The sequence below is a fragment of the Heliangelus exortis genome, chromosome 8 (assembly GCF_036169615.1).
Source record: "Heliangelus exortis chromosome 8, bHelExo1.hap1, whole genome shotgun sequence".
Classification (NCBI taxonomy): domain Eukaryota; kingdom Metazoa; phylum Chordata; class Aves; order Apodiformes; family Trochilidae; genus Heliangelus; species Heliangelus exortis.
In genome coordinates this window covers 21927796-21951057 of record NC_092429.1, presented here as the reverse complement: position 1 = coordinate 21951057, position 23262 = coordinate 21927796, and the positions used below count along the sequence as shown (strand labels likewise).

Below are 23262 nucleotides of genomic sequence, written 5' to 3'. Positions count from 1 at the left end.
TAATTATCACATTTTTTTACCCCAAACTTTAAGGAGTATGTGTAATGAAGTGATTGTATGGCAATTACACTATAAAGGTTCATTTTTTAAAAAAAAACAGCTGACCAGTGTTTAAAAATTAGTGTTCAGAGCATCACTCTTTACACAAGATTATGAGGTCAGCAAATCAAATTAACCTATAATCAAAGGGAGAGTGGGCCTAAGGTTTCTAGAGAGATCAAGCATGTACTTGCAGGTCATTCCTTACTTCATCTTGGCAATTTCTTCATTTTCAATAATCTCAAATTCAGCAGACTTTTTAAACCCATGGTTGATGAGGCAGGGACATGGGATTGAATGCTGACCTTATGGGCAATGCACAGGTATGTCAGGCTTGTAAATCAGATTCTTATACTAAGAATTTCATATAAAAATCCAGAGACCATCAAAGATTTCTGGTTTTCAGAGCAGGTGTTTGTATGGAACTTCAGAGCAGTGCTCCTGCTCAGTAACAATATATTGCACACACTAAAACAATTGCATAGTTTGTTCACTTGAAGCAAAAAAAGAGCCCAAATAAAAAGATGTAGAATGTTGAAATCTTTAGAAGAGATTTTTTTTTTTCCCCCATACATACAGTGACATGATTTATAACTATGTAATTAAAAGGAACTGATTCACTGACAGGATCATAAGTGTTGGCATTAGCCTAAAACAATAACAGCAAGCACTAATTGCATGGGGTCTGCTGCATGGCTACTGGAATCAAGTAGTGAAGAGGATCACAGTTCCTTATTAGTCAGGACCACCCAGAGTGACAGAAAGCTTGAATGATCAAAGAGAAAACAGTTTTATGCTGCAAATGTTGACATTTGCTTGAGCTCTCCAGCACAATTTAAGATGCAGTATGAACACTTGGTCTACTAACTACTGAGCAAGGAAATGAGTGTGCTATCAGACTACAAAAGTTTTTTTTTTGCATCAAAGATAAGTGAATAAAATTCAGTGTTATAATCTTATTCCTTATTTTATCACAAAATATGTTTGCATTAGTATCAAAGCCTTTCTTTTTGCCTACCTTAATCGAGAATAAATTAGTCTTTCTTCATAATACCAAAGCATGAGAGATCCTATCCTGCTTTCTTTGAGTGTCCACAGCAATTGCTGAGTAGATGGGGTGAAAAAAATTTCAGGACATAATTTCTTTGTAAAAATCCAGATTGATTACTTTTTTTTCATCACTTGGCCATCCAGTCTCATGGACTTGTTTCTGTGTCTTGACAGAATAGCCAAAATGCTTTGAAGAGAATGATTTGTGGTGTCTGCAGTATTGGTGGTCAGGCCTGGATCCATACAAGGCACTGACTTCCCCTGAAAAACTTTTGTGAACAAAAATCTGTTCCCATGGATGTTTGTAAATGCTAGGAAAAACACAAACATGATTGAAACAAGCTCTGCTTTGGAACTGAAGCACGAATAAAGAGTGAAGGTTGTCTTGCAGAATTCAAATGGCTCTAAAGTCTATGAGGAAATCTTCAATTTATTTACATATACCTGAAGTTAGTTTGATTGTTGATGTTCAGTCTCCACCTTCCAGGCCATTGAGTAGGTCATGGCTTTTGATTCTCTTATGTATCAAATAAGACCTCTCAGTTAATGCAGAACAACCTTCTGGTTTGAATGAGAGGTGCTGGAAATAAACCTTTTTTTAAGAAACCTGAACATTAAGTTTAAATTCTCTAATAATAAGCCACGATCTTAAATTTGAACTGAAGAACAGCAATGATCTCCTCTGAGAGAGCTTTTCTTTAACATAACTGAGGAACATAAGCAGGAGAAAGACACAGTCAAATAACAACCTGACACTTACAGTAAAGGTGAGTTTTACTAAATAGTTTCATCCTCCATACACACTCATTTAGATTTTCTCTCCAAAAGCTCTTCACAATTCTTGGTCTGACACCACCTAAGTTCTTTCAATCACTACCCTCTTAAGGGGTTAAATACCTTGTTATAACAGGAATAATTTAATATATATTATTATATTACCATGGGACACATTTAATCTTTCTTCACTAAGTAAGCAACATACACTACCTGGAAAAATTTTCACCGGTATTAGGCTTGGATTTTTTTGAAGTTGGGAATCAAACATAGATTTCAATATAAAATGGACAACTGCAAAACTAGAAAATGTATAAAAACACTTTCTCCTTCCTAAAATGTCAAAATGTCTTTATTGCAACAACTTGACAGAAGCTTAAGAGAAGAATAAATTGGTGCATATGATCATGTGCTCTACTACAAAGTCAGCATCTCTTCACAGAGCTCCCAAGCTTTGAATAGAGATGCCCTAATCTCATTTGATTTTGCTTTTTCAGATCATTTAATCCTGTGCAATGCTACAACAGAACCAGAAATTAGCCTAACACCTAAATTCTGCCTTTTTTGAAAGCATAATGACAACCTAGCTGTAGAGTTCAGCTAGAAAACAAAATATCCATGTTCAGATCTGGGGAATGGATTTAACCTTTTGGAAGAAATAAGTGGCTGTGGCTGTCAAATTTGAAGCATCCCCATGTTTAAGGTTCAGACCTCATTAATTTTGGCTAGGAACGCTCTCTAATTACTAAAAGAGTTTCCTCAAGCTGCACTTTAGAAATTCATCTTTTTTGTAAGCTGTAAAGTATTCATAAAAAAAAACCCCAAAACTAAAAACTGTGGGAAAATTAGCATTGATGGATGTTTTCTTACCCTCCATCAGGAAATGATGTACTTGAAACTCATTACAGATCTTCATAGAAACTCTGCTGAATGTGCCTTGGGCTTTCTGCTGATCAACACACACAGAGTTTACTGCATAATTCATCTCTCTGGTGTCACATTTAGTGTATAACATGTATTTTCTGTTAATTATGAAAATAAAAACACATCCTTTCTTTTAGAAACATAACCGTGGAATTACTACAAAAATTAAGAACTGCAGAGCTGTATTTTACCCATTTCACTACACACTTTTGCTTCCACATAGAAACAAGAGGAAAGCATGGTGTTAAGAACTCACTGAAGATATTTGCTGCTTCTTTGTACCCCAGGTACAGCCCGTGCAGCAAGAGGAGAGCAAGATCTTTGTTGTCCTGCTGGCTGCCAGGGCCATCCCTTTTGTTGGAGCCCTGGGTTGGCATAGGGTTCCCTTAACTCTCTTCCTCAGAGAGAGAGATTTGGATGTTTTCGTGCCTCTTTTCATGAATGCCAATGAAATATTAGGCATCCTGTATCTTATTTTCCTTACTCAAGGTTGCAGATTATTCACTAATATTCTGCTTGACTTCAACCATCCATCTGCATGGGTCCATTCAGCTTCCCTTATCAAAAGACTGAGGAAACAAAAAGCCCCTCTCAGCATCCCACTCACTATCTTGTGAAGTTATATTGTCTGCACCCCAAAAGGGTAAGAGGGGGAAAGAGAAGACATGGAGCAAAAGGAAAGAAGCAACACCATAGATCTGAATACACACCATTCTAATCTGGAATGAGGAAGGGGGAAGGAGGGTGTTCACCTCTACACAGTGGTACCATTTGACTCCCATATCTTCATTGATAAACTGCTGATTCCTCTTAGAAGAAAAAATCCTGTGCTGGGATTTCCTTTTTGGCTGGTGTGGCAACTTGGTTAACATTACTTTTGTACTTTACACCAGCCTCAACATTGGGGTTTCACAGGGTTTTTAAGAACTATGAAGTCCAAGTTGATAGCCCCATAGATATTGTAGACCTACTCCAACCATAAGATCATATTGCCTTATTATATATTATTTATATTTTGTTATCATAGGGATATGCATCACTTTCAAAGGTTATCCACATGTAGCTTGAAGCCTACCTCACAGGTTATGGATCTCTTCTGGCTACAAGACACATGGGAGCCACAGAATAATCTGAACAAGAGGAAGCAAGACATTAGTCCTTGGATCCAGTAAAATCTTTTTCCTCAGGAAAGTCTGACAGGGCCCTCAGAGGCTGAATAGTATCACTACCTTGTGAAGTGGTCCCATAGCTCACCCTTTTCAGGAATTTTCAGTTGACATTCCCTCTTGGCTCTTGCACAGATCCTTGTACAGATGTAAAAGAGAAATTGCACTGCCAGAGCTGGTGGACACAGGGATTTGGCTGCATATATATTAAAAAAAAAAGACCTAGGGGAAGATTTCATTCTTACACAGCTGACCTCAGCAAGGAACAAAAGCAGCAGAAAGAATTTAGGTGGTTTTAATTCCTCTTTCAAGGTGGCCTTTAAAAGCTGGTTTAGCAAATAATACAGTACTACCAGTTTTTGTAGGATCTGAGTTTCTTATGGCATACTTAAGCATCGGATTCTAGAGTCACATAGCTGTGTCAAATGATTCAGTGTTCATTTAAGAAGCAGCAAACTCTATTCATAATTGTATGTAAAAGTTAGAAAATGACTTCTAGAACCACAAGGCCCAGAAGGCTAGACATGCCAAATGTACTCATTTAACATCAAACTTATGGCTTTGAAGCCAATCTCATGATCTCTTGATGTTTAAATCATAATTTATTGAAGGGTGGGATAGCAATGCTGCAAATTTTAGGACATAACTTTTATCACTCCAAAACCAAAAATACCTCTTAAAAATCACTGGTATAAGCAGTCACTCCTGCCTTTATGGATAGCTAAACAATGCTGCTTCAGCTTATTTAGAAGGTGAAGATGTAAAATGTTTCTGAATAATGTAAGGGAACATGAAACAACCTGTAAAGACAAAAGATCATGAAACATTCTTTTAAGAAATGCAGGGATTTATGAAGTCTTCTTACAATAAAAGCTTTTCCCATCACCTTAGCATTCACCTGAGGGAAAATTCATAGATTTTTTTCCAAGGTATTGATTCTTTTGTATACCCTAAATGAGATTTAACTATTAACTCTTTTTATTTTTTCATCTCTAGCTCTCAGTTTTGGAGTGCTGTGCCTTGGAACAGCCTGTTTCATCGCTCAGTGCTGCACTCATTTTACATTTCTTGCATACTTGAAGTTATTCTGCCATTAAAGTTTCTTTTAGAACTTTTCATTATTTGAAAGTTGGTTTAAAACATTAGAAAACAGCAATAGAATTATTAAGATGCTCAAAGTCCAGTTGTTCCAAATGTTCATTATTTTCCCTTTCAAGTCCACATATTTCACAAAACCCTGTGTTGTTTTATTTTTCACCCCCAGGTTTCTTTCACTCTTCAGTGGCATAAACAGTGAGACTGATATTCTTTGAAAATACATCTGTGCAGATCATTTGTCCTTGAAGTACAATATCTTATTTGCAAGAATATTTTATATAACAGCTGAATTATTGATAGGCAGCCTTGACATAACATTTAGGACAAAACATTGTTGCTATATTAAACTATATTGTATTGCTTTCAGCTTAACTGATGGAATAGTTTGATTTTTGTAGTTTTGATCAGAGAGATTCAGAAATTTGACAAATCAAATTGAAGCTGGCATATCAAATGCAGTCCTTCTTAGTTTTGCTGAAGAACAGCTCCACTAATGTCTAAATTTAAGAGGGAAAAATAAAAGTCTGTCCTCTCTATAGAAATAGACAGCCTCAGCCTTTTAAAGTTAAGAATTTCTGGCCAACAGAATTACATTGCAAAGCTCCTACAAAATGAGTACATGAGGGAATTCTAAATACAATTTTTGCATGAGCAGTCGTCAAAATAATGATTTTTCAACATTCTCAAAATTTCTGTCAGTACACTCAGCAGTGTGATTGAATAAAGACTCACTCAGAATGCATCCAAAGCCCAAACAGTACTTCACAAATGTGCTGTCTCAGGTCTCCTAAGCCCTCATGCTCCCTTCCAGCTCTAATTTAAATTTCCATTGATAATCATTATTGAGAAGAAAAAAAAAAACATGGCCTGGTTCTGAATTCATACCAGGTTGAACTCCTACTTTTTCACTGGGATAGAAGTTTGCAGGTGTGGATCAGACCACAGGAATAGCTGGCACAATGTCCTGGATCCAACAGTGATCAACAGGTGATCACCATGGAAATACCTATGAAAAGGTCTTTATTTTTTGGTCAGTTGAAGAGTCAAAATTATCCATAACACCAAAGATATTATATTGCCCACTCATAATGCATATTTAAGGTTATTCAGACAACTGTTTTAAATTATTTCACAGATAATTCAAAACCAGTATTTCCTCTGCCACTATCATGAGCAGAATTTTGCCAAATCTTCTTGACTTACCAAAGGGCACTTCTGAATATGCATCTGTGCTTCTATATATTGGATAACACTGCTGGGTTTTGGGTGTCACTGCTTTATAGAATAAGTAGTAAGGCAAATCTCCTAGATCCTTAGTACCCCACCTTGAGTCTAGAGACTCCTCCAATCTAAGCCACTCCCAAATGAATTTAGTTGCTTTGCCTCCATGTCATGGTTACATTGTTGTACATGCTTTTCTTCCAAAAAATGACAAAATGAGCCAAAGGAAACCAACTGCTGACACCTGAAAAGGCTTCCTCACTAAAGGTGGGAATTATCTCCTCTGGAAACAAGCAGAGACCTTATCTCTGGCAGGCAGAGACCATTAAGAAACTTTCTTAGCATCCCTTACTCAATGGAGAAATACCACCAGAGGGTGATTAATGAGAGTTAGAGGAATCCAAACTTCAGTTTCACAACACACAACTAGAAACTGATGGATCCTGTGCCAGATTCTTCTTCCTCTTAGAATAGCACGTCACTGCACATCATGGAAATGAAACAGCAGATGTTTCCAAATATAGAGCACAATTCCCTGTGTTTGTCAGCTGTCTTCCTGGGCTGCAGACATACATTAGAACTGTAGACAGAAAGCCACTTCCAAAATACCTGACAAAATTGGGGAAAAGATGTCAAATTTTAAATAAGGTGCACGTTCAAAATATTTGTAGCTGATACTTGAAAGAAGCAGAGTGGGAAACTGGAACTTTTAGTAACACCATTTCTCCAGCCAGCCCTTTCAGCTAACTCCCAGTAGAAAGTCCAGAAGGATGTCAGCAGAAGAATTTGACACTAGCATCTACAATACTCATTCAGTGGGTCCTAGCTGGTGAAAGCTATGAAGCTCTTACAGGAAGAATCCTGTTGAAATCCCGGGGCAGCTTTAGAAACAAAAGCAGGTAGTGGTGTCCAAAGAGGAGCAAAAAATATTGTGAAATTAATACTCCTCTCAATTTATAGTTGATCTTTAATCTGTGAACCCATCCAGTTGCTATTTTTCACTTTGTATCTTGTTGAAACAGAGAGGGTATCTGGTGATAATATACACTTTCCCTATGTCAGAAATAAAAGTCCAGCTTGCAAGTGGTGCAGGGAAGGGGTAAGCTCATTCTTTAGGACAATATCTTCAACATACACCATATACAATTACTTAGTTATGGGCATTTCTGTGTAAAAGGTTGTTATGTTCCATGTGTATCAAGATTGTTTGGAACATACATGGGCAGATTTTTTAAGATTCATGGTGACAGTAACTACAGTGAGAAAAAATGTCAGAACTACAGATAGACCCAACCTAAGAATTTTCATAGATACAAAATTCAATATGACCAGGATTTCAAAAACATATGTCTCCATGGCTCTGCAAGCTGCTGTTTTCAACACTTTGAACTCAGATGAAAATCTGATTACTCCTACCCAATGTGTGTTATCTCCTCACTTTTCAGGTGGACAAGTGTGGGGATACTTTTTACTGAGTGACAGAACATATTGAGAAACAGTCAAAATTGGGAATAAACTCCAGGGTGGTGTTGTATAGAGAGTGAAAAGACAAGTTAAATCCAGAGTAATCATAACTTCAAAATTTGAATGTCTTATTGGTGGAGGGTCATTTCTCACACATGGCATGCTGGGAAATAAAAAACAAAACAAAGCCTACAGAATACTCAGGACTGCATAATTTCTTTTAAAAAGGAACACAACACTCACTGTAGTTTGACAGATTAGAGTCTCTTGCCATTTATGCATACACCTGCTCAAGCAGCCCCCTTTACCAAAATTAGATCTATTTCCTCTCTTTCGTAACCATATTTATTTCAATTGAAATTTCAGAAACAGAAAAGCCTTTTCCTGTTCTTGTTTTTCTTGATTATGTTGTGCTCATTCCACAATGAAGACTTAGGTTTTAATTAAACTGGATGACCCAATACATTCAGCTCATATGCTCGATAGACTGTCACTAAGTTGTCACATCCCTGTTATGAACAGTGTAGCAGAGGAGAACAAGTTGACCTTGAACTTGCTGAATTTTTTATGAATTTCCAGAAAAATTTGAATATGTTTTTCCAATTTGCTCTTTTTTGCTTTCCTTAAGGATGTTCCCAATGAAAAATGCCTTTCATCGTATGAAGATGCTTGTTGTAACAAGCACCTTGAAAGGTTTGGAAGCAGAGAGCAACATTTTAATGATTAATTTAATGCTTGTATATTGTAAAGGATTGATTGTATTGTAGGCTGAATTCCTAGACTTAGCCAAAGGCTACAGAAAATATTGCTGCTATAATGGTGTCATTGTTTCCTTATACCTGTTGAATTCTGTTTCATAATTTTCTATTACTGGGATTATTTGGTCCTGGTGACTATTCTTTCCTTTTTATTGGCATTTTGATTGCTGAGCATAATCAGAATAGATGATACTACTTAAATAGAATAAAAGCAATCATAGTTCTGATGTCTCCAGCTCACACAAACCATATGCAATGTGCAAACATAAGAATGTTACCCTTGTGCCTCCAGCTGGTGCTGGAATCTTGTGATTCTCATTTGTAAGCCACAGAACACAGCAGAAAAGGAGGAGCATGGATCCAGGTAACCAACAGAGAAGCAGCTAAATAGAATTAAGACACTTGTGCTCAGCACTGGATTTTGATCAAACACTTCAAAAGTAAAAAATAGCAGCTAATTTACTCTGCCATGAAATATAGTGGTTCATTTTCAAACACATTGGATCTTTTTCAAAAGCTACATTCAGCTCTTTCAGAATTTGTGGACAAAGTGGTTTCTAGCTAACATATCATTTTAAATGCTTTTTTGAAACCCTCTTGCATGATAGAGTTCATAGCAACAGCTTCTGCTACTGCTGTAGCTACACTGCTACAGCTTCTGCAAAATAAGGTTTAATAAGAAACATGCACTTCAGTTTATAGACTGCTTGTTTTCTATTTTTCTTTATTTATCACAATCCTTACCTCATCCAAGTAAAAGAAAAAATAAAATAAATATATATCAGAAGTAAAAAAGCCAGTGACCAGTATTGATCTATGCCAAAGCAGGTTCCCTTGATCTGGATCGAACCTGTCTCTGTCAGTAACAGCTTTTCCAGGAGACAGTTCTATTTAAAATGTTTCACAGGGCATCTAGTTATTTGTTCATTTGTCAGGAATGGTGGAAGAGACTATAATAGACAAGCAGCCTCAGCTGGCTGCTGGATGTAAGACTAGATCCAGTTGTATCACAGAAACAGAATAAGAATATATTTTCTGTACACTGTGGAAAATAGTTTTATGATACATCTTGACCCAAGACCTATTTAAAAACCCATTATCGATATTAATTGAAATTTAAAATGCCCTTTGGAATTTCACTGCAAACATTTTAACTCTGATACTTGTTTTGATGTTATGAATAAGTGAGTGGCATGGGCTGAGGTATGATACACATGGCAGCTATCAATTCCACACTGCAAGATCTACTTTCCTGTTGAATGTAAAAGGAAATATGTTTTCCTGCAATGCACACCCCCCATAATCTGTACCATATGTTCATGGTAAGTTTGGGAAGAGGACGGAGACTCTTATTATAATCTTTTTTATCTGATGAAAACTGTCTCAACATTGGTGGTTTTTAAAGAGCTTCATCTGCAGCATAGCTTCAAATAAACTCTGATACACACAGATAGTAGAAAAGAATGTGAAGTGCAAGTGTAGTCCAGAGCATCCTGTGTCATTTGTAATATTACCACTAATGTCACTCAGGGAGGCAGTCGGAGCACCCATCCTACATCAGACATGGTGAGAAGAAACCTGAAACCTGTTCCTTTTCTTCTGACACACTTACAAGACAAACACATGCTCCATTAAAAATAACACAGCTCTGCTCTGATATGTTTCTCTCCCATGTGTCTGACTTAAAAATATGCCTCAGTTCAGAGTGTTATGCTTATTAAGATATAATATTACTGCTCTGCAATGAGCCACTTCAGAGAACACAGCGGGGAAGCTGGCTCCCATTGTGCTAAACAGGGCAGCCCTTGCAAACTACGTGCTGAAGCAAAACATTCTCCTCTTGCACCACACTCTCTTCTTACACACAAAGGTTTTTTTCAGTTTTTTATCGGTGTTTTGTTTTTGGGTTTTTTCCCTTCTCTTTTTCTTATTATTTTCTTGAGTCATGTTGGTGCCACCCCTGAAAAGCTGTAGTGACACAACTGACACTGCAGCAGCTGTGGTTGGAGCACTGGGAAGAACTGTGTTACATTTTCCTATCTTTGCACAGGTCACTGAGCATCCAGTATGGTGTTAGCACATCTCATTGGGGAGAGCTTTTAATGTTAACTTGCTACTATTATTTAAAAGTCTCCTTCTGAGAGTGAGACTGCTAGAATGCTGTCTGAACATTAGGTACTATTTTGACCTTGCTTTATTCCTGCAGTAAAATCTGCTTGTAGGTTGCAGATGGTTGCTGTTATTCATACATATAGGGGCAACCTAGATTACAACTGTAAGGGAAGGATGAGTGTATGGAAATTATGTATGGTTTTGTTTTCTTTTTTTTTTGTTCAGCTATATAAAGGAACTCATGTGTGTCACTGATTTTTTACATTTAAAAAACCATACTATCAAAATGTTAGGTATAAATAATGCAGAATCCCACTGCACGTGTGGGGCTGTACACAATGCTTGCAGCTGTAACAATAACAGGACTGACTGAATGGATTAGAAATATGCTTCTTAAAACACAGGTTAGAAAACCATACTGCATTGGTTCTTAGTAACTAAAGACAGCCTAGCTGAGTTTGCACAGCTTTTTTGAATGAGGATGTATGGGAGCACAGCGTATCCTGGTTGGGGAATTGAAGGGACAGCAGTTTTTCCTCTGAAGCTTCACAAACCCAGAGATTCCTCACCCTGAAGTTACCAGCCTGAAGTGAACAACCTGACCCCAGGGCCAGGATCCCTGTCAGGCAGCAGTGGCTGTGAATGTTTCAAATATTTAGTACTTATGCATCCACCAGCTCTTCTTAATTGTTTTTCCTTCAAAATGTCTGCAAAAAAGCAATTCAATGATTCTGGTTAAAGTGCTACAGGGTTTTGTGACACTTTTAAAGACTTCATACTTCTGAAAACTTCCATGTCAGTGTAACCTTCATTTTCCAGAACAGAAAATATGTCACAAACTGGGAACGTTTATAAACTTTCTCTTTTTTTGTTATAGTTTGATCAGCATCACTCCTCTCACTCTCAGCCTGAATTATTATTGTCACTAGGAGCCTCTGTTTGGGAATCATCATTTATGAAGAAGAAACATTCACTATGAATTAGAGAAGCTGAGGACTTGGCATTGGTATTTATTCACTTCTTTCCAAATCTAACCTTTCAGCTCAGCTGAACAGAGGCTTTAGTTTCAGCCTCTTCTTAAGCCACAATTTTGAACTGAAATTTTTTGAAAAACCTTTGTCTACTCCATTTAATTCTCCAGAGCACGATGCAGATCTCACACATACATTTCTCCTCCCCCCTAAAAAAATTGCAACCATATAACCTACCATCAATATATCAATACTTCTTATCCTTTCAAATCTTTACTATAGATTTTCATTTCTCCATCAAGTTCCTTAGTCTTAGACATGCACATAAGGATTTTTTTTTCAGGCTGCAGCAGTAAGAATTCACACAAGGAATCTTTACATGAACTGATGGGATAGGGTTGGTAAGTAGGTTCAGAGGGTGGGGATGGACATGCCAAGGAACTTCATACCTAGGCTGGTTCATTCCATGTATATGAAAAGGAGAAATTAGGAATGGATCATATCTGCCAAGACACCATTCATTCCAGAGACTAAACCACATAAGCAAGCAAAAAGGTCTTTCACCAGGATAACAGAGGAGTCACTTAAGAGAGGCCAAAACAAGGTATGTCCCTTCATCTGAACGTAGCTGGGGTACAGCACTATGTAAGAGCTCTGCCAGGGGACTTGCCAGCACATCCCTGTATCCACAAAATACAGTGATAGCATTTGGCAGTCCATCTGAAAGAGCATCCCAAAAGATTGACCTTGTAAGCCTAGTGGGAAAGGAAAATTTCCAGGCAAGTTTTAAGGGCATGAATTGAAAAGAGGCAGTGCCTTCCTGGAATAACAAGGAAAGAGAAGTTGTGAATTGGACAACAAAGACTGAGCAGGCAGCCAGGAGAGTTGGAAAAGTGTGATGAATGTGAAGAGGTGTTTCAGTGCATTTTAAAAAAAAATGCTGAAAGCTTTATTAAAAATACAACAAAAGAGAAGAGATGCATAATAGTAATCTCTGACTCTGAGAAAATAGCCAGAGCTGTGTAGACTGATATGTAGAAGAAAGATATTTAGGAAGTCCAAAGGGGTTTAATTATGTCTGTTGTGAAAGGGAGCAGTAAGGATATGACTGAAAATTTGAAGAAAGGCAAAGGCTAAGAGTAAGAGACAGGCATCAGCAATACCTGTGGGATGCTGTTGTGCAGGTGTTCAGGCAAGAAAGGAGCAAAACAAAGACTACTGCAAGGTGGCTAATCTGACAAACTTCACATTGTCTTTCTGAAGACTGTACTGGGTACATAAGACTCAAAGAACAAGAAGTGTTCTCTCATTTATCACAAAGACCACACTGCTACATAATAATTTGTAAATTTTGTGTTTTGACTTAATGTATTAAGGGAAAGATAAAGTAAATTTTACTAGATATTTTTACACCTATGCAATCTTTTTCTCTAGGAAGGCTGCAGGTCCCACAGAATGCCCTATAGATTTTGTTGTCTGTAAATCATATCAAATATCCATTCAGTAATCTTGATCAATACTCTACTGGTAGTCTTTACCCTAGGCTCTGTTTCCTATTTTTACCTAGAAACACATGTAGAGTTTGGACAAAATAAAGTCTGATTAATTTGGTATTTATGTGTTGTCAAAAATAGCTATCTAATTTTGTGTTGAAATATATGTAACATTTGTTTTATGAAGAACTGCTTTTATAACGGATTAAAATGTTCCAAATGCATTTAAAGAAACATGAGCATATACATATACCTTAATTTTATTTCAGAGTGATAAAACAGCTATATACCATATATCTATAATACAGACACGTAACAGGCCTGAGAATGTGGAGCCACTATTCCTGCTTAGGCAAATCCTTCTAGCAGCTTTTAATTGTTCTTCATTTACTTGTGCCAAGAAAAGTCAAAAATTAGAAAATACATAAAAATCGAGCAAAGTCCAGAGAACTGGAGGGATAATGAAGTACAGAGGATAGGAGAAGAGAGTTATTTTCTATTTCTCAGTTGGAAAAATCCTGATAAGGTAAATGTTTGTTTACATTCCTCAGACATGTCCTCTGTCTAACATTGTGAGACTTCAGTAACCATGAACACTGAGATGACAGGCAGCTATTCAGCTTTCTAATTGAGTAAGTGATTTGGATTTTAGCAGTTCCAGAGAGTAGAAATTCATCTTATAAGAAAAGGAAAAGCTGAATTTTATATTCTAATTCTCTCAGGAAACAGGAAAGAAGAATTAAGCAGAAGCATTTGTGATCTTAAAGGCAAAGTAGATAACATTTGGAAAGACACTTTTAGCAGCAAGGTAGTAAATACTAAAGATGACAGTGAATTTTTTCCTCAGACTAATTAAAACTTTGGGTTTTGTTTTTTACTTTTGTTTGCTCGTCTGTCATTCAAATAATTTACAGACAGTAGGAAAAACTTCCTTTTAAAGATTCTGCTTTCGTAGCATTGAATAAATGCCAGAGGCAGCTTCTAAGATCCAGGTGCACATGAAGAGTATTTTCCAATCAAAAACGAGGCAAAAAGAAACAAGGATCTTGGTGTGTGCTCTTCAGTCTCACAGTAGTGATTATTTGGCACACTGATATATGTGCACCCACAGCCACCTACCCCAGTTCACCCACGATGGCTGCCTTGACATGAAGATTCACTTGGCAGATGTTTACTTGCATCACCTTCAGAACCCCAGAGAGTTACCTTGACTGAAAGTCAAGCCAAAAAGATTCAGTGTTTGCCCCCTTGGTGTCCCATTCTGCCTCCTCAGCAGCAAACTACTCCTCTCAGATCAAAAATCAATTTAGTTGCAAGGTCATATGGAAATACCTCACAGCATGAAAAAACTTGACTCTGCCTTAGCAGAGGCCTTTGGATTAAGCAGGCAATTGACCACCTAAAAGCTTTGGTCATACTTCACATGCAAAGAAGTTTGTGTGCACTTCTTGTACATCCAGAGTATAAAACTTCAGGAACTCTTTATGTCGTAATCAATCAAACTCAGTAGGACTCCTCCACCTTTGGCTTTCCAGCTGGTTTCACTCTTGTTGCAGTTCACTACTAAAGGGTGATGACTTACATGGGGAAACTACTGAACATAAAACTGTCTCTGCATATGCAAAAACCAGCTCAGGTGATACGAGTTAGGGGAAAAAAAGAGCTTAGTTTTTTGAGGGGTTTTGTCATTTGCATTACTTGCGTTGGTCTGAAGGCTGGTTTGGGTTTTTCCCCTACAATTGGTCAGTTGTTTTACTTCTTGTTTATTACTTTATTTTCCAGATAAATTACAAATAATTATCAGGTCTTGTGAAGCTGATCTATTGTGATGATTTGTCAAAACATAATCACATAACATAATACAGGCCAAGTTTTAATTGTGCTCTAATTGGAGCCCTTTACAGCCATAAAAAAATAAAGCAGAGGGTATTGTTTCACTTGCAACCATGGGCTGCAGGCAAACTTAGTGGCCCCATGATGAGTTATCATTGAGTAAGGCCCCCCAGATGGGAGGCATGAAACAGAAATGTTTATTTCTGCAATCAAACCAAAGTGATCTGAAAATCCTGAATGAAAAACTTTCTACACGACTTTTTCACAAAGATCAGAGACTTTTTCTTAGGAAGCACCACTTGGGAATTTGTGATCCTTCTTCCTACCACAGTTGTATAATTTTAACATCCCACAGAGCTGACAGACTTTGACACTAACAACTGTGCAGGGAGTAAAACAGATTTACAAGTGGCAGTGACCTTTTCATCAAGGGAAGTAAAGTAGATGCGAATCCACCATACCCCCAACTCACAGTCCTGACAACATCATTCAACATACAGTAGGAAAAGCACCTCAGCAAAAGTTTATGAAAGTGACATTGACACAGTACATTAAATTGATCCCACCAACATGCCATGTGCTTTAAGTAGCATCTTTTTTTTTTTTTTTTTTTTTTTTACAGTGAGATTTGAGGTGTTTGCAGCTTAAATAGTTTAGTGTCATCTATTGCCCAGAAAAGACAAAATGCTGCAGCATCAGCACCTTCTTAATTGTGAACACACACACTTTGACCATCCTTTTCGCAGAAAAAAAAAAAAAAAAAAAAAAACATAAATAAATAAAAACAATCTATAACTGAATGTTTCTGCCAGCATACATAGCACTGTGCTGCCTGGTAAGGCCTTAGACCCTATCTTGAATCTCATTACTGTAGCAACTAATAGCCAAGCTTGTTTAAAAAAAAATAGTAGAGGTGGTCTCTGATTTTTAAAGGAAATTTGCTACTCTAGACCCAGTGAACGGATGTTTTAATTGCACTGTTCATGGCTGAGAATTTCTCCCTCAACATTTTTTCATAGCAAATACTAGATTTATTCATCAATGTGGTTTAGCCATGCAGAAGCATTAAAGCAAAGTTTACCCTGCCAGAAACATCAAGCATAGCTGATTTATTTTTAGGCACCTAAAAGTTGAAAATTTGGTCTGTATCTGCTTATGCAGAATCGTTGCCATTTCATTATGATTTAAAATAAGGCTATTATTTTAATCTTCTGTAAGACTAACAATAGTTTACTAAAAAACATAATACAAGAACAGTTAATAAGGATGCTCCATCTTCAGAAGAAAGAATTGTTGGAAAAACCTATGGTAAAGCAATTTTTCTCTATCAGTCAAGCCATAGAGAGGCATTAACAAGGCTTAAGGGAACAAATTGCAGAAGATGGCATAACTGGCACATAGAAAAGGGAGCTGAACAAGGTTGGGAGGGAATGGAACCCTTTAACATTACATCCTGGTCATACCAAGGTCCATTGACCCTGTACTCATTCCAGATAATTAATTTACAACATATTATACCTCTGTGTGAAGAAGGATGTTATGCATCAATTGTATAGGAATAAAAAGTGTTATTAATTTAAGATTTCTACTGTATCACACACTGAGAGGAAGTAACAATCTAGTGGTGTTTTAAAGACAAAAAAAAAACCTTTTCTGAAGGACAAGTTTGCTAAATAAGGGCACTTTACACTACATTTAACTGAGGTATTGTTGACACCTTAATATAAATGATTTTAGGAAAGAAACTCTCAGCATAATTAGTAGAACATGGTGTGACTGGACTGTATTGCCATTCACTCTAGGAACCAAATGCTTTGAGGTGATAATGATCTCGTTTCCAGTTTAAAATAGAAAAAGACATTGAAAAATATTATTTAATGAATACAAGTGAACCAGGATTATTAATACATTATGATTTTTATCTAAAGAGACAAGCTTGCTGTCTGCATGGAGGCACTGTGCACTTAACGTGAAAAAGAAGGAAATTGTTGCAGACTGGAAAAGTTTTCAGAATCGTGAACACCAGAACCACTTACAGACTCGTTTTTTCTTTAATTAAATTACAATTTTTAGATCACAGTTTGTAAAATTCAGGTCAACGTTATAGGCTGCTTCCTGGCATTTCTCATTTTTTCTTCACATGAACACAGGATGCTAAAAAATTCTGTGCTTTATCACTCACAACTTTCAGCAAATATCTACCAAAGTTCATTTAGACTTGCAGTAGAAAAATTGACATGTGAATCAGCCTATATGCAACATGCTCCCAGTGCCAAAAGATCCAGTATTTTAGTTTCAAGCAAGCAGCACAAAAAGAGACAACACAGAGGTTTCTCTAACTGGTCTCAGGCTGAACTGCAACTGATCTCACAGTGTGGAGGGAGGTGTCAGCTTCCTGACAGGAGGTCAGACACTGTTTGGGCTTTGGTGTAAAACACTTGGAAAGTGTGTATAAAAGACCTAAACTGAAGCATGGAATTTTGCAATCAAGGGAAAATACTCCAGCCAAACTATAATCAATATGGGATCATCGCAAATGTAAGAAGGTGAAGTACTACAAGAAATAGAGAATCATGAAGAATCTAATCTATAAAAGAAAGAGAGTGCACAAATACCTATGGAATAAACTCACACATTAGCAGCAGATACCATGAATGAAGACAGACCTTAGTGTTTAGACAATTTAAGAACAGCAATTTCACTGCATGAGTTTGTGAGTGCCTGCACCTGCACAAAGTACAGATAAAGTGGATGTTTGTGGCAATATTAGATCCAGAACCCCTTTTTAAAAGCATGCCACAAAGCCCCATGACATAAGAACAGCTTGAAAGCTACCCATCAGCACACAAGCAATGCAATGACAGAAAGAGGGATACCAGTGTTGCAAGAAAGGTTGAACACGTCAGGATGTAAATAAATTAAACTCAGCAAAGAAATAAATTAAAAGAAAAATAAACGTTTCTACAGCATTAAAGTTGTCTATTATAGACATATCCAAGAAATATGTGGTAGTAGCTCTCAACAGTACAGTCAAATCTGAAATCAAGAGCATTATTATTCTTAAGGGCACTAATGAAAACAATTAATGTCAGTGCTGTCAAAGAATGAAGGGAGTCTTTGGCCTTAGTCTATTATGTGTAAAAAGTTACCTATCTTATTTCCTGAAAGCTTGTGTTAGCTGAGACTGGCTATAAGCTACTTACTGCTATCCCCAAAAGGAATCTGATAAACATCTTTGTCTTATCCTCTCCTGAAACTGCACAGGTTATTGCTCAACTACAAATGGTTGATTTACAAACCAAATATAAATCTGGGATAAATTTGTTTCCTGCAAATGCATATACTGTGGATGGAGCTTTTGGCACAAGCGTAGTGGAGCAGTGTGCTACCCCTAAAGCAGCACTTACACATCTGACATACAGCCCCTTTTCCCACCATTTCTGATCTCAGACCAAAGACCTGGAATAGCAGAGAAAAATCAAGGTATTGGCTTAAGTTGCTGTGTTCCTTTACTTTGCTGGGATTCCCCATATGAAGCTCCTCCAGTTAGGTTGCAGGGGGTGTATCAGTCCCTCTTCATTCTCAGTACTGACCACAGCTCAGCAATACCTCACATGTCATTGCTTTGTCACAGGTTTTGCCTGGTCTGCCAGAGGCTTTCCACAACAAACTGTGCTTTGCCCCTGTCTTTGGCTCATAGCATCAACTAAAACAACAGCAGAAACCAAAAACCAGCCTTGGCAGTTCCCTGGTTGGGAAAAGTATATCCTGATACCTGAACATACAGTAATAAAATGGAAACTCTGCCAGTCATAGGAATAGATACAGAGGCCCCTCTATAGTATCTCTTCTTTGTCTTAAAACTTCTGTTTGTCTGTAAGATTGATACAGGCTTAAGGGAAGAAAAGCTCCTGTTTCACAATAACCACATGTCCTGTCCTGACTTGAATTCATGAACACCGAAAAACCCTGAAATCCTTTATTTTTTAATTTAAAACTATATTTTTGGGATTAAAGATGGAAAACCAATAGTAAATTATAATTACCATATAGCAAAATAATTCGAACAAAATTTAAAGTATCTTGTACTCCATAAAATTGTAATGAAAACAATGCCATATTTACTTTTAATACAGAACCAGAGAGGGGAGGAAAAGTCTTCACATCACTCTATATACAAATTCTTCAATAAAAGTGACTTCAGTAAACATCTAAGGCAGTATTTTAGTACTTTCCTGGAGTAAACTGTAGTATTAGTTTTTGCTCCTTGAAAAAAAACACCGACCAAAAAAACCTACAAAATAACACCCAACAATACGTGCCTTTGACTTTCATTTTACAGAGAGAAATATGGAAAAGAAATGTGCATTCTTAATTCAGATTGGTTGAGTGCATCAACCTCAGCTGTCTGCAGCCTCACTGGATGGATCAGCAAAGGAAAAGATGGACAGTAAGGAAAAGCAGAACTGGGGTACACGATACACTCTGCTGCAGCACCAAGAGTGCAGATTCCTTTACCCTTTCCTCATTTGATGACATTATTTGCCCAACCTGTCTCAGAGCTATGTGTTACTTAATAGCCTGTTCAATTATGATATGTTAATGAGTAACTTGGGTGTGTTCATCCTTCACTAAATTATAATCAACAGCTCATTCTGCATTTTACATTAGGTTTTCTCTCCCTGTGTAGCAAAGATTTCACACACTCTGTAACTCCTCTTGCCACAGCTGGGGAACTGTTCTTTTTCTCCTTGACCTATAAGGTGTGGCAGTCTCACACAGCATTATTTCCTTATTTTAGAAACTTTTTTCAAATACTGTCAGTCTAATAAGAATTCTGGGGTTTCCTTTGGTAAAACTGGCAGTGTGTTGAAGCAAGCTAAGTGAAGCACTACACAGAGGCACAGGCTGTGTACCTGCAGCCAGGGGACCTGTGCTCCCTCCTTGCTAACTGGGTGCCACGGTGACCAATGCACATCCCAGAGCAGACACTGCCACAGCTTCCAGCTGACTCAGAACAGAGGACTTCATGTGCCCTGTAGGAAAAGGAGTCCAGGCAAGGAACCAGAAGGTCCAGAGGAGCAAGCAGAAAGAGAGGCCCAAGCTGTTAATTGGGTGAGAAAGTACAACCGTAGAATATAGACAAAAATTTATTATCTCTAAAAACAGTCTGAAAATGAAACTTTAAAGTTCAGCTAAATGTACCAATGTTTCATTTTTGCTTATTCCCACGCTATTTTTGCACTTTTCACTCAGAATAAAAAAACCTAAATTACAATATTCACATGGAAATTAATGGGATTAAATTTCAACTGTACTGTCCTTTACTGAGTGTTTCATGCCATATGCATTGCCATAAGCATTGGACTGATCAGGTTGGTGCTCTGCATGTTAGTGGTATGCAGCTGATGCACAGATGGTCACATTTGTTGTAACAGACTCAAATGAACAGCCAGTCATGAATCCATAATATACTATTCACTGACTTCTTGAGATCTAGCTGGTGGCAAAATTCCTTTTAAAATGTAGTGGTACAGCATTTATCCTGAAATTGCTATGGTAGCTCAGAAGTTTGGGCCTTTTTTTTTTTTTTTTTTTTTTTTGCTCCAGCAACCATTATGAGCAAACGATTTACTGCACAACAAAGATTTGCTCTATTCAAAATTTATTAATTAATTGCAAAGTAATTTTTCACAATTGCAAAGAGGTGAACCAAAGGTAATTTGTGCACCCATTTGGTGCACAGTGCTAGAGTTCTACAATATTAATTTAGCCTATGGACATATATTTTGTGTGGACTGCACACCTTTGAAAAACTTCCTGTCCTTTACACGAATCAGGATACCACAGGCATACAGCTAAAGGAAAGATTATTTTGACATTCTGTTAATTTCTTGGAAATCAGTATCTTCTTGCCCTTTCAAAAAAAAAAAAAACTTCTCTAGTGGATATTATGTATGTAGGAACTGCAGCATCAGGCTCAAATAGTAAGTCAAACTTTCAAAGTAGGCAAAAGAATACAAAGTGCAGGAAGATAATAGGTTTCTTTAAAATTATTCATCCATACTTACTGTGTCCCTCTCTGGAATTCATGGATCATTATTCTTTGTAGCTCTTTTTTCTTCAGTGTAAGATTGTGGGATGAAGTCCACATTCTGAAATTACACACAAATATGTTAGAAAAATGGAGTGTTTGAAATCAATTCTAATGTTAAATGCAAAGGACATTCTGGGCTCATTAAGTAAAAATATCTCATTTAATGAGCAGGAAAGCACTGAAGCACACTGAACCCTGACACAAAGCAAATTATTTAAGTGATAAATTATATTTTATGGGGAATGTAAAAGTTAATAATACTCAGGGGTAAGGTAATAAATGCAGAGGTGTAACTAACTTCGTTGACTGCTTTACTTACAAACATGCCATATGTACCTGGTTACTTGAAATAGTAATAAAAGGAATTGGCAGAAATTCCTGGAACCAAAGATCCACAGAGAGACCTTTGTAGCATTCTTTTCCTCTAAACAATCCGTAATTTATTCTTGTTAAACTCATTATCCTCCTCACTCTTTCACTTTAGGGTATGTACCTCTGGTCTTTGCTTTTCACTTTTTGTCAAATATTTGATCTTCATTCATTAAAACTGAAACCTTCTTATCTACCAGAGAGGCTAATAAAATCAGTGCTCATTTACCTGTGATGATGCCCTAGAAGTGACCTGAAACTTTACTTGAAGAGAACAAATCTATGCTGAAGGAAAATAGTGGATCAACTTTTAACCTACTGCCCTTCTAAGTCCGTGCAAGTTCACTGGCACTGAATCTCCTGCTCTTGCTGTCCTCAGAGATCAATGCAACAAACTGGCTCACTCAGGACACAAGTGCATTAGAATAAGGATTGTAACCATGAATTTCATTGTCTACATTAAAATCCTTTCTCTATAATTTCATGGTGCTAAAGTGGCAGTTAAAGTATGAATCAGGTAGGGACCAACAGAGGAAGAATAAGCTCAACCACAACCATTTCTTGTGCCTGTTTCCTTAGGCTTAAAATGGAATTTGCATCACCAACATGGTCCTTTTTTTTTTTTTTTTTTCCAATTTTCTTTTGAAAATTTCTATTTCCAGGTCAACAGGTAGTGCTTTATTCCTACCCATGCATCTGGGAAGATAAATATGAAGGCATTGCACTGGGTGTTAGCCTGAATAGGTACAGTTTGTAAATGGATGGGACACTCACTCCCACAGCATGAGCATCACATCTGTCAGAATCCTTCAGCTGAGTTGCAGAATAAAAGCAATCAAATGGATGACAAAAGGATATAGATTTTTATCCACTGTATCAAAAAATTATCTACATATGTGCAATTTTTTTTCTAGGAACAACAGCTGACATTCAATCCTGAATTAAGTTAACTCAGCCTTCTTTTTAGCTTGACTCTGTAAATAGTCTTGTGATGGTGGTCAATGGTCTTACAACACCATCCAAGTGAGCTCAAGCTCAGGTATTCCTAACCAGGGCCAGGAAAAAACAAACCTTTTTTTAAATATAACTCATTAAAAAAAAAAAAAACAAAAAAAACCCCCCTTCATCCAAATTCTTCATTTATGGTTGGATCTTTTTATAATCTTAAAGGTCTTTTCCAACCAAAATGATTCTATGATTCTAGCAAGATAACAATAAAGATGATGTATAAGACACCATTTTCTAGCAGATGAGACATGCCTGTGATAAATAATATAACTAGAAATACAGCTTTTGGAAGCCTACAATGATTTTGCTGCACTACTTGTAAAATGACTGGTCTGTATGCCTGCAAAAAATAGCAACAGAAGACTCATCCAGGATTATAAAGTTATAGTAAGTGTTTATCCAGAGTACTATCTCCTTCTAAATCCGTAGATAACTAACTAAAGATAGCTTACTAAAATTATAATGCTTTTTGAGTCTGGACTGGATGATTCAGATTTACTAGGTGTTTCTGAGGTTCCAGGAAGCCTGTGTTTTGAACAGAATCTGAATTTTATATCAATTTTTGGAAATTTCGGAAATTTTAAACTAATCCAGCAACCCCAGGAGCACAGATTTTCAAGAAAAACTTTGATTTGTAGTCTCCGTGAGTCGGAAGTACCAAGTATTTCAGCAGAGATAAGTGTCATCTTCTTGTGCACACACACATATATATATATACATATGTACACATCAGAGCCAAAACAAATGTAAATTCATGGCATTAGAACAGTAATGAAAGCAATGTGTTCAACCATTTTAAAAGTACATTTAATTTTAATTTAGAAGTTGGTCCAAATATAGAAAAATAAGCATTAGACAGAAATACGTATATGCTTTAAGCATTAT

General features: G+C 36.9%; 1 long non-coding RNA gene across 19 annotated transcripts in view; it reads right to left on the bottom strand.

Moving 5' to 3' along the window:
* LOC139799240 (uncharacterized) overlaps positions 1 to 23262 on the bottom strand; it is a 90532-nt gene that overhangs the window by 24821 nt on the left and 42449 nt on the right. For 3 of the 19 annotated variants that reach the window (XR_011727167.1, XR_011727168.1, XR_011727163.1), the window contains exons 2-9: positions 20975 to 21058; positions 6377 to 6852; positions 5937 to 6057; positions 4627 to 4753; positions 4017 to 4149; positions 3863 to 3917; positions 2734 to 2885; positions 1534 to 1604 (exon numbers count right to left, since the gene is read on the bottom strand). This is a non-coding gene — a long non-coding RNA (uncharacterized lncRNA). Of the gene's footprint in view, positions 1 to 1527; positions 1670 to 2733; positions 2886 to 3862; positions 3918 to 4016; positions 4150 to 4626; positions 4754 to 5936; positions 6058 to 6376; positions 6853 to 20974; positions 21059 to 23262 lie in introns of all 19 variants that reach the window. The other 16 variants (XR_011727179.1, XR_011727180.1, XR_011727162.1 and 13 more) reach the window with 14 other exon arrangements.